Here is a 10,713-nt window from a genome sequence, read left to right on the forward strand (position 1 = left end):
TTGACCACAAAACACTAAAACCTTCTGACCATTCTTTGAATGGAACTAACTTGCTCGGATGTTTGCAAAGAGGGTCCTTGGAGAATACAGACCTCCCAGTCGGTCTAGTTATTCCTCTCTCAGCTGGGGGCTTTTAGTTGCATGCACAAAAGTATCCTTTAGGGAAATAGGGGATTAGCCGCAAGTTTTGATCTTTTGTAATCATTTATCTTTAAAATACTTCCCACGCTTGAGCAACTGATATCTGGGCATTCAGAAGGGATTTAAAAGTCACCTGAATTACGATAAAAGTCGACCATAGTCCTGCCATCAAAGGGTTCTGTGTTTATTGGTCGTTTTGAAGTGTCACAATATATCAAAAGGCACCGAAGAATACTTTTTATCCTCTTAGAATATCATTCCCACACTTAAAGCGTTTTTGTCCATTCAGCGTTTTGTCCGCTTGCTCACACGTTGGATCGATCAGTCAATTGTTTGAAGAATGTTTTGTTGAGGCCTTTTGAAAGATAGATCATCTTACGTTTAACAGTAAAAGAAAAAAAAAAGATATACTGAGATAAAAGCAAAAAGAAAAATAAATTAATAAAATAATTAGTGTTATGAAAATAATTTCTTTTCGTCCAATCCTCTATTGTTTCTTATTTTCCTGTTATGTACTGCGTAAATGTATGAATATTTCAGCACATATTAGCAACCTTGTATTTTATTGCACTATTTAATTCAGCGCTTAAAAACAAATAAAGCGAAGCGATTTTCGAATGCAAGCTGAACAGCAAAAACAACATTAAAATACCGATAGCAAAATGGGGAGAAAAGTGTTATTACAACGTAGCAAAAAGCAACTCCGTTTCGTTATCTGCGGCATGCGCGTTAAGGGTTTTCGGACTGGTCATCGAATGGGTTAAAACTTCATTTTAATAAAATTTCTGGGGAGTTCGGAATTTGTTCAAAAATTTCGGATGGCGCCTCCCAAAACAATCGGCTAGATCCGCCACTGGTGGGGGGGGGGGGGCATCATATGAAATGTACACTCAGCAAATGGAGATTGTTTATTATTAAAACACTTGAAAAGTATACTCATGCCATCACATCTTCATGATGTGATAAATAATAATGATATGTAAAAAACAATAATCATGTAAATTATAGACGAGCGGGGGGGGGGGACATTTCTATGAAAAAACTACATTTGTTGATACATATTCTTTGAAAGTTGCAGAAGGTGTAGAAATACAAGTTTCTTTTACTTGTATATCATTAATTGAGAAATTTTGAGGAAATGATTTAATCATAAATGGGATAAATATCTATAGAATTAGTATTATTTTTTTTAATTTATAAGTTAATAAACACAGAAATTAAAAAAATAAAAGCAAACTGTAATGAATAAGTGAAAATACACAGAATTTCACTGCTGTAATTGCCATCTTTATCTTTACTAATAATAAAGCTGAAAGTCTCTCTGTCCGGAGGATGTCTGTAGGATGTCTGTGACGCGCATAGCGCCTAGACCGTTCGGTCGATTTTCATGAAATTTGGCACAAAGTTAGTTTGTAGCATGGGGGTGTGCACCTCTAAGCGATTTTTTGAAAATTCGACGTGGTTCTTTTTCTATTCCAATTTTAAGAACAAAAATATCATAAGATGGACAAGTAAATTACGAAATTATCATAACGTGGAACCGTAACATGGGCACAAGCCAATTGGCGAGATACGAAATTATCATAACGTGGAACCGTAACAAAGGTACAAGCCAATTGGCGAGAAAATTCACCATACATTATTTGAAAATGTACAGGCGAACCAAAAAACACTTTTAATTTTTATATTAAGGGCAAAGCCGTTGCGGGAACCACTAGTTACAAATACATACACTAGTTAATAATCGTACAGCAATTAATTAATACAAATTTCCAATAATTAAATCACGAGAGACAAATATAAGTAAACAAATTACCGGCGTCATCTAGTTTATACTAGATATTTACTTTCAAATTATTAATAAGGAGCGCATATCAAGAAACCAATCGCAATGTTTGAGAGCTATACGTCATCAATGGCTGTCATTCATCCTGCCCCTATTCGCAACTCCAACGAACTATAGGGGGCACTGAAGTCACTGTCTAATGGCGGAATTGAAAACTAAAACAAACGCACATGGTAACGAAGAAAATGCTAAAAGTGTTGTGATTTTTGTTCGTACGTATGATTGTTTCGCTTTATTCTTTTTAAATTAATTTTCAAAGTCTTGTTGATATTCTGACCCACGTAGAAAGAAATGAGAATTCAAGAAGCATTACTAAACGTCAAACACATTAATGCAAAGTACGTAGTTCGTAGTTCTAAGCAGCCATTTTCACGATGTTGAATTCGATATTTATCAATTCTTGATAAAACTAAATAATAATTGTGGCCTGACAAGAATAACAATTAATGCTAGAAAATTTAATATGACATTACAAATTATTACCAAAAGAAGATGATACTTCTTTGCTTTGCTTTGGCTAGCGCTTGTTTTCCATTTGTGGCTGAGTTATTTCTCTTGAATTCCCGAATCGGTTAATTTAAAAATTTTCTGTTTCGATTTTTCTAATTTCTGAGTTACGATTTAATTGTGTCATGTTATGCAAATCATCAACAAAATTCTCACGGATATACGGTGGTAGTTTTCTTTTCAGTTGATTGACAATTATTTCTTTTTACTTATCGAATTCTGTAATCTTACTACCATTTTATTCCACTCATGATAAAAATTGAAAATGGTTTAACTAAAAACGCGAAATCTCGCCAAGGCTACTTTGCTCGCACAATGCCAAAATTATAACCCTAAACAAATTTGGCGATACCTTTCAGCTGAGAATAAAAGGAATAAAGTAAATTCTTTCTCGGTTATTCATTTTGTTCTACGATAATATATTCAAGAAAATATTTTGCATACTGTCCATTCCAACTAAATGCTGCTGTAAAATATGGTAAGTTTAATCAATTTAAGATTAAAAAAACTCCCATATTCTTACGAATTCATACAAAACAATAAAATTTTTTACCTTGTAGAACGTTATCCAAGTTTGTTAATCCAGAATTTTCGCTTTCACCTACTATTAAGGAAATAATGAAAACTAACATTATTTTGAGGAGCTCGAGAATACTACTAAGGGACGAATTAATTTCTGTAGCTGAAAGCAAACTAAGACACATCGATTGCGTTAATAAATACTCAGAACAAACTGCCTGTGTTTACGTAAACAGACACACATGGAACGCAACGTGGCAAAGTTTTAGTTGCATTCGCAGTTTTATAAATCACCGCAAGGTAGCGTATTCGAGCGCTGGAGTTCCGAATACTAAGGCCCCATTAGTGGTTTCCCGTTATAGGGTTTCTAATATATACGAACCGACGCATCAGCTTAAGATCAGCCATTTTGGATCGGAGCGCGCGTTTCAGTGGTTGTATTTTCTGGCAAGTTATCGCGTTTGGTGATTTTTCATTGCGAGCGGTTATTAGTGACACGTGGATTTTTTATTAAATAAAGTATTATTTTCCGCAAATTTGGCGAAACCCAAAACTTTTCTGTGGAAACATTATCAGCGCAACAATGAAAAATCCGATCCAAAATGGCTAAACTTAAGCTGATGCGTCGGTCTGCCTATATGGTAGGCATTAAAGTTCACTAGGCACTTTTCGATGGTTGCCACCATTTCCTTCAGAACGCCAAATGTATTGGCGATAACTAAGTTCGCCAGTTGCCAAGCAAAGCACGCCAGGTCTCCTGCACTGGACATTTTTGCGCGGGAAATGAAAGGCGGTCGGTGGTCCGTTGGCTTGGCGTTGAATACATGAAAAATTTTTCAGGTATGTTAACAAATTTCTTTTTGCATGTCGAAACTATAATAACTATTGATTTTGCTGTAAACAACAGGTTTGTAATTTAATGTTGTCTCATTTTTACCCTAGGCACATTTACGCTCGAAAGGTACGTTAACAATTATTTCACAGCGGTTCTTTCTCACACTGTGTACGATATAGGTTTTATGTTTCGCTACTAAAGTGGTAATAATTTCATAGTCAATTTTACTCAGGATCATTTTTCTTTCTTTTCAGATGGGGTTCTTTCCGTTTCCTGCTGGGAAAACCGTTAGATGCCATCGTGGATTGATGAATACCGTTGTACTTGAATAAACAGGTAAGAATTTCATTGTCAAATGTGCATTAATGTTTCCAAATCAGTTTTTTTTTTTCGAGACCCCTTGAGTCGGTACCATCAATCATAATGTGCCATTTCCAGGTGTTTAACATTTTGTACAATACAAATTTAATTATTAGCCATGAAACAATCATTTTTAGCTTAATCTATAGTAGCGTTCCACTTTTTTTTTTCAGAGAAATTCATTTTGCTTTGTGCTGGAACTGTTAATCATAGGAAGCAATATTCAAACTATTGGTCCAATTTGTAAGTTTAGTGCTAAAAATACAGTTAATGGAAAATGTATTAACACTTAAAGATAGAGGTGGACCAGAAACAAATTAATTGAACCTACGCAAAGTATGGTGAGGAAGTACAGAGGTGTGAAATTATTAGACTCAAGGAGCGAAGAACCGGAAAATCGAAGATTCCAGTTTAAAAATGATTTCTAGATCCTTTCTAAAAGCCTAATTATGTTTTTCCGAATAGAAAGTACTATACATTATTTCCCTGCAAAATTTCAAGTTTTACTTGCTTTTCCCATCCCTGGAAACACTGATTCTTATCTGATAACACCCACCATTGTTTTCTTGTTGTTTCCAAAAGTGTTTTTGCAGATGTGAGTGGTGTGAAATTTTTTTTTTGCATGCTTTTGCACCAAAATAACAAGTTTTAAGCTGTCTGATCTTCCAACATATTAGAAAGCATGGGTTATGTATATGTTAAGACCAAAATACCTTTTCACAAAGAAATGCCAAAAAGACTTAATATTTCCCAAAAAACTGTCAGCAGAATCAATGTTTCTGACAAAGAAAACATACCAGTTGTCCCAAAGAGGTTGGGAAAATGACAGAAAGCACTAAATGTCTCCAAGGACACATATTGTGGAGGTGGACCCATCATAGGTCTGACGACGACTCATCTCCAATGGGATGTTTGCTCGAAGGCTCCGCAGAAAAGCAAAAATTACCCCAGCCATGCCAAGGATAAGGATTCAGTGGTCTCTTGAACACTTTTGAGCCACTGAATCCTTTTCTTTGCCATAGCAGGTTGGATTCTCTCCTTCCAGTGTGGACTTTGAGCAGGTATCATATTAGCGATGAGTCGTTGCCAGACCAATGAGGGGTCTACCTAAAAACAATAATGCCTAAGACTATTAGAAATTTCTTTACTAGTTGCTTATCTATTGGCCTTGACCATACGAATAAGTTTTCTTTCCATCCTTGGAGAAACTTCGTTTTCTGTCACATTTTCCTACCCTTTTTGGGACGATTAGTATGTTTTCTTTGACCAAAATATTGATCCCGCTCACAGTTGTTTTGGGAAATATTCATTTTTTTCGACGTTTCTCGTTGTGAAAAAGTATTTTGGCCTAACATATTAACCAGTGTTTTCTTATGTTGTGAGAGTTCAGGCAGCTTACCCTTTTCATAACATTCACGTGCGAAGGGGAAAAACTACAACCGAACAATAAAACAGTTCCCTGAAACTGAACTGTGACACAAAATCATTTATAAACTTATTATTTTGGTGATCCTAGTGTAAAAACACATGCTGCAGAAAACAGCTTTGGAAACAACAGAACATAATTGCAGGTGTTATGAGATAAGACTCAGTGTTGCCAGGCAGAGGAAACTCAAGTAAAATGATGAATTTGGCTTGGAAATAATTTAAAGTACTTTTACTATTCTGGTGAAACAGAATTAGGCTGTTAGAAAGAATATGAGGTTATATTTATAACGGAATCTTCGATTTTCCTGTTTTTTGCTCCTTGAGTCTAATAAGTTTCACACCTTTGTATAATATTTCAAAAGAACATTACTATTGTCAATATTGTTACTGTATGTCAATGTATAAAATTTAAACTGTGATGATTCAGAAATCAATATTGATTGTGGTATGGAAAGTAAATGAGCTTAATCTAAATTTTCTAAGCAACAGTTTAAACATTAAATACTATGTCAGATTATCCTGTTTTGTACTCACAACAAGATACCAAACAAAATTTTCCTTATGGCACCTAGAAGTTATTATTTTAAGATCTCATGTTTAATGTGCATAAGCAGGGGCCAATCCAGGATATTTTTCTCGCTACCTATTTTTGTGAAAGTATTGCATCATTCTATTTTTGTGAAAGTTTTTATTTTTATCAGCATTGTTTTTGTAAACTTTTAGAGGCGTCCTAATTTTTGTAAAAGAGAAGTAGAACGAGTGAAATTTTAGTTTGAAAAGTGTAACTGTCATCTAGTATTATTTTTAACAGGTTTTGTTTTTCGGGGAGAGGGGGGGAGCTAAAAACCTAAGAAGTACCAAAAATAAAATCATAATTTCAGCTTAATGGGCTATGTACTGCGTACAATATTGGAAATTATGAGAAAAACGGTTCCCCAAAACATGTTAAAAGATTGCGATAATATTGCATAAATACACTTTGGCGAGAAACAGCTAAAAATTAGTTAAAATACCACAAAAAGGTTGCTATTTAAGCGATTGTTCATATAAACCTGCTTAGAATTTTATGTTATAAGTGAATTTTGTTTTAAACAGAGAAACAAATTTTATATTTTAAAATGTGAATTTTTGTGAAATTTTTGTTCTTGTGAAGCTGCCTGATTTTATTACTTGATTTTTGTGACAGTACCTATTTCAAAACAAGATTTTTGTGAAGATACCGAAAAACAGTAGCAAAATCAGCCTATATTGGGCCCTGATAAGTATACTTTATTCATATGTAATTTCCAATTTATACTTAGAATGTTTACCAGTACATATTTCCCATGTGTTGCAAGTTGCAAAACTCTCAATGTTTTACTGATCAAAGTCTTCAGAAAATGTACGCTGCTTTGAATACAATATCTTTTCAAACATTGAATGCAGTAAAACCCTTTTGAGTGGCCACCCTTCTTATCAACCAATTTTTTTGCTGCAGTTTTTTTTAGCTCATATGACATTATGTTGAAACGATTCCTTTCAAGCCCCCCCCCCCTCCCAAACCTTTTGAACGGCTGCTGAGTGGGTGCATCCATCCCATTTTTCAGAAAAATTTATTCATTTCCTGTTTCTAATCTACAGCCTAAACAAGTTACACCAAATATGACAAATCGACACATCGAAAAAACGCAAATGACCTACAATAGTTAAAGAAAAATAATGAATGTAGCTGAAAGTAAAAATTTTTTGAAATGATTATACTGCATCAAGAGAGAAAAATTTCAATTAATTGAGAGTTAAAAAATTGTAGATGGTTGTTAATAGTAATTTAAAATAAAAAAGATTTTATCACAAGTGCATCAATACAATTTTCAAAAAAATGGTCATTAATTTTTTAGGAGATCATTCTGACTTTCATTTTTAGGATTCGTTCTTTTCAGGGTTTCCTATGCGGTCACATTTTTTGCACGAACGTACGTAACACATAAATGTGAAAACACTAACTCAATCGCGGAAATACAACTATGTATTTTCGCTCTTTTGCTGAACGAAAATATTAATTAATTTTTTTAAAAAAGAGAAAAAATGTATGACAGCTGCTGTACTTACTTCAAAGATGTCACAGGTAAAATATGTAATTTATTTTCAAAACTGTAGATGAAACACACTGAGGCATATGTAAATACAGTCAAACCTCGTTATCGCGACACCCGGATTTCACGACACTCCGGATGTCACGTCACTTTTTCAAAGTCCCGAACCTATGCCACATAATTTTAACGTTTAGTAGCACCGGATTTTACGACAGTCTTTTTGGTGCACCTCCGGTTACGACGACACTTCGAACAGCGCCGACTGGATCAAATATTTCTTTGCAATTGTTAAATTTTCTGTAAAATAATGAAAACATCAGGAAATGTTTGTTGTAGGAACTTCGGACTCTGCAAGAGGTTTGACCAGGCATGACACCTCAAGAATGGTGGGGGGCGATTAGATAAGTTCTGAAAGGTACAGGTTTCATACTTTGACAAGAGGGACAATAGAAAGGAATTCAAAGCAGGTGGAGAGTCTTGAATTAGTTTCTTTCTTGCTGATACTTTCGTGGAAAAGAGGAGTGTTAAAAATGCTATTGAAAAGTTATTTAGTTAGAAAAGTTTTTAGTTACACAAAAAATAATAATAATAAGTGAAGATTTTTTTAAGAAAAAAATATTTTTGTTATATCTACCAATAATTCAAATTTACATTAGTTAAATCTGATTTAAAATGTATATATAGATACTACTATTTTCTTCATTAAATCTAATTTTAATGTTAACTAATGTTTAATTGTGAATTTTTAAATATTCCGGTTATGACGTCGCTCCGGCTATGACGACACTTTGTTGACAGTCCCAAAGGTGTCGTGATAACGAGGTTCGACTGTATATGAGAATGTAATATTTCAGCATTTTCACTCAGTTTTAGCTTTTATGCTAAAGTACCCAGCTTAAACCCCGGTTCTTTAAGACCTGTTCGTTCATAAACACATCCCTAATGTTTTAAAATAAAAATTAGTTAATTTAGAATATACTAAATTAGATTATAAGATTTCACAAGTTTTAAAATATAATTATTTTCTTCTTCCAGGAACTCTTAACAGAAGCTTCTTTGTCAGCAGCATCAGTTTGGGTGCCCGGTGAAGTAGCTTCAAAGATTGCCCGTTTTTTTAAAAGTTGGCTCTCTTTTGAAGTGCTTTTCCAGGTGAAGCCCAATTTTTAATATCGCCGTTTGCCTGTTGCAGACATACCAGCTCCCTAGCTTTTGATCTCTGCCCTTCTGCGATGAAAGAAATTTCTCCTGATTTTAATGCAATAAAAAAGTCTTGTTTGCTGTCACCTATAGGTAAGCATATAAATGTATAAAATGCTCCAGTTCACTATACTCTCAGGCATTTTTGCACTGGAATGATATGTTGAGAACGTATTTTTGTGCGGGAAAGGGTCATATGGTAAGGTACATATTTGTATATGATTTATTTTCCATATGTTAACCTTAAGATAAGCATTATAATGGTAACTTTGCATTAAGTGGTCCAACTATTCCTGGTGTGCTTGTATATAAACATTGATCGTGATCTCGTAAAAAGGTAGGCATTCAAGTTCACTAGGCACTTTTCGATGGTTGCCGCCAAGTGCCAAGCAAAGCTGGCCAGGTCTCCTCACTGGGAATTTTTACGCAGGAAAGTGAAAGGTGGTTGGTGGTCTGTCAGCTTGGCGTTGAAAACACGAAATATTTTTCAGGTATGTTAACGAATTTTTTTTTTGCATGTTGAATCTTAATCCACTATTGAGATTGCTGTAAGCAACAGGTTTGCATATTAATGCTGATTTGTGTAATATGATCTAATTCACTCACTTATGCACTAGGCATTTTTACGTTGGAAAGGTACATTAACAATTTCTCAGACTGTGTATGATATAGACCAGCGGTTCCCAACCTTTTTCTCTTCGCGAACCCCTTGGAACAGGCAAAAAAGTTCGCGAAACCCCTGATGTTGAAATTAGTAACATGTAAGAAACAATAAAAAAACAGCATGTTTGCTTTCCATTTTTTGCAGCATTTGATTGCAATAAACAAAAATATAATTGTAAAATATCATTAAGTGCAAACATTAATAAAAAGTTAAAACTACATCTACAAGAAAAATTATAAACAAGAAGTTTTATAAACCAACTATTTTTTTAAGCATACTTTAAATTGGGGGAAAAATCCTTAATGCGATATTTGTGGCTGTTTGACGGAACAAAGAAACTGAAAGTTTGGTTCAATGTCTGACAGTTTGAGTCTTAAATCCAGGGTTGGCAGGTTTCTGCCGAGGCGGTAAAAACCACTGGTAGAAACCGGTTAAAACCGGCATGGCAAAAACCCCTTTCTGCCACATTTACGGCAGAAACTGGCAGAAACTCAAAAAATGACATAAATGCAACTCCTGACATACAATAGAAAATGTATAAGAAAAATAAATATTAACCCAAATACAATTTATTTACAACACTACCACCATTCAAAATCAAATTTTACATTGTTTCCCCACTGCAGCAGCCTCTAACAAAATAAAAGTTTTGACGCTGTTTCTAAACCTAACCAATTTCCCAATTTGTTGTGCACAAAGGAGAAATTTGAGAAGATTCTTTCAATCCCAGCAGAACTAGCTGGCATTATCCTCAAAGAACAAGCAAGATTCACATAACTTTCATCTAAAGCATATTTTTTCAAACTGCACCACCATGCGGTATTTGGAGTAGTTGTTACCACGTGATTGGAAAAATAGGTTTTGGGAAAAGGGGCCGATTTGTTTTGTAAAGCAATGGTATAAGGTACATAATCAGGGTTAATATTTGTGAGTGAAGTGCGGGCACTTTCTTCTTGATTACATGATAAATTTACTCCCAAATACTTTGGATGGAGCATATAGGCGAGTAAATGATGATCAGTAACTGCTTGATTAAGCTCTTTTAGAATAGCTTTGTTCAGTTATATTAAGTGTAAAATGAGAAGTTCTTGAATTTTAGAGTTTAATGAAATAAAACAAATCTGTATTTATTTAAATATTTGAT

The 10,713-nt window shown here is 34.3% G+C and overlaps 1 long non-coding RNA gene across 1 annotated transcript; it reads left to right on the forward strand.

Annotated features, from left to right (window-relative positions):
* The first annotated feature begins 3,753 nt into the window (after positions 1-3,753).
* On the forward strand, positions 3,754-8,987 carry LOC129232972 (uncharacterized). Its single transcript, XR_008581415.1, has 3 exons — positions 3,754-3,853; positions 4,103-4,184; positions 8,744-8,987. It is a non-coding gene; the product is annotated as an uncharacterized LOC129232972 (long non-coding RNA).
* Positions 8,988-10,713: the final 1,726 nt, after the last annotated feature.

Source organism: Uloborus diversus, unplaced genomic scaffold, assembly GCF_026930045.1.
Source record: "Uloborus diversus isolate 005 unplaced genomic scaffold, Udiv.v.3.1 scaffold_1417, whole genome shotgun sequence".
NCBI classification, from domain to species: Eukaryota; Metazoa; Arthropoda; class Arachnida; order Araneae; family Uloboridae; genus Uloborus; species Uloborus diversus.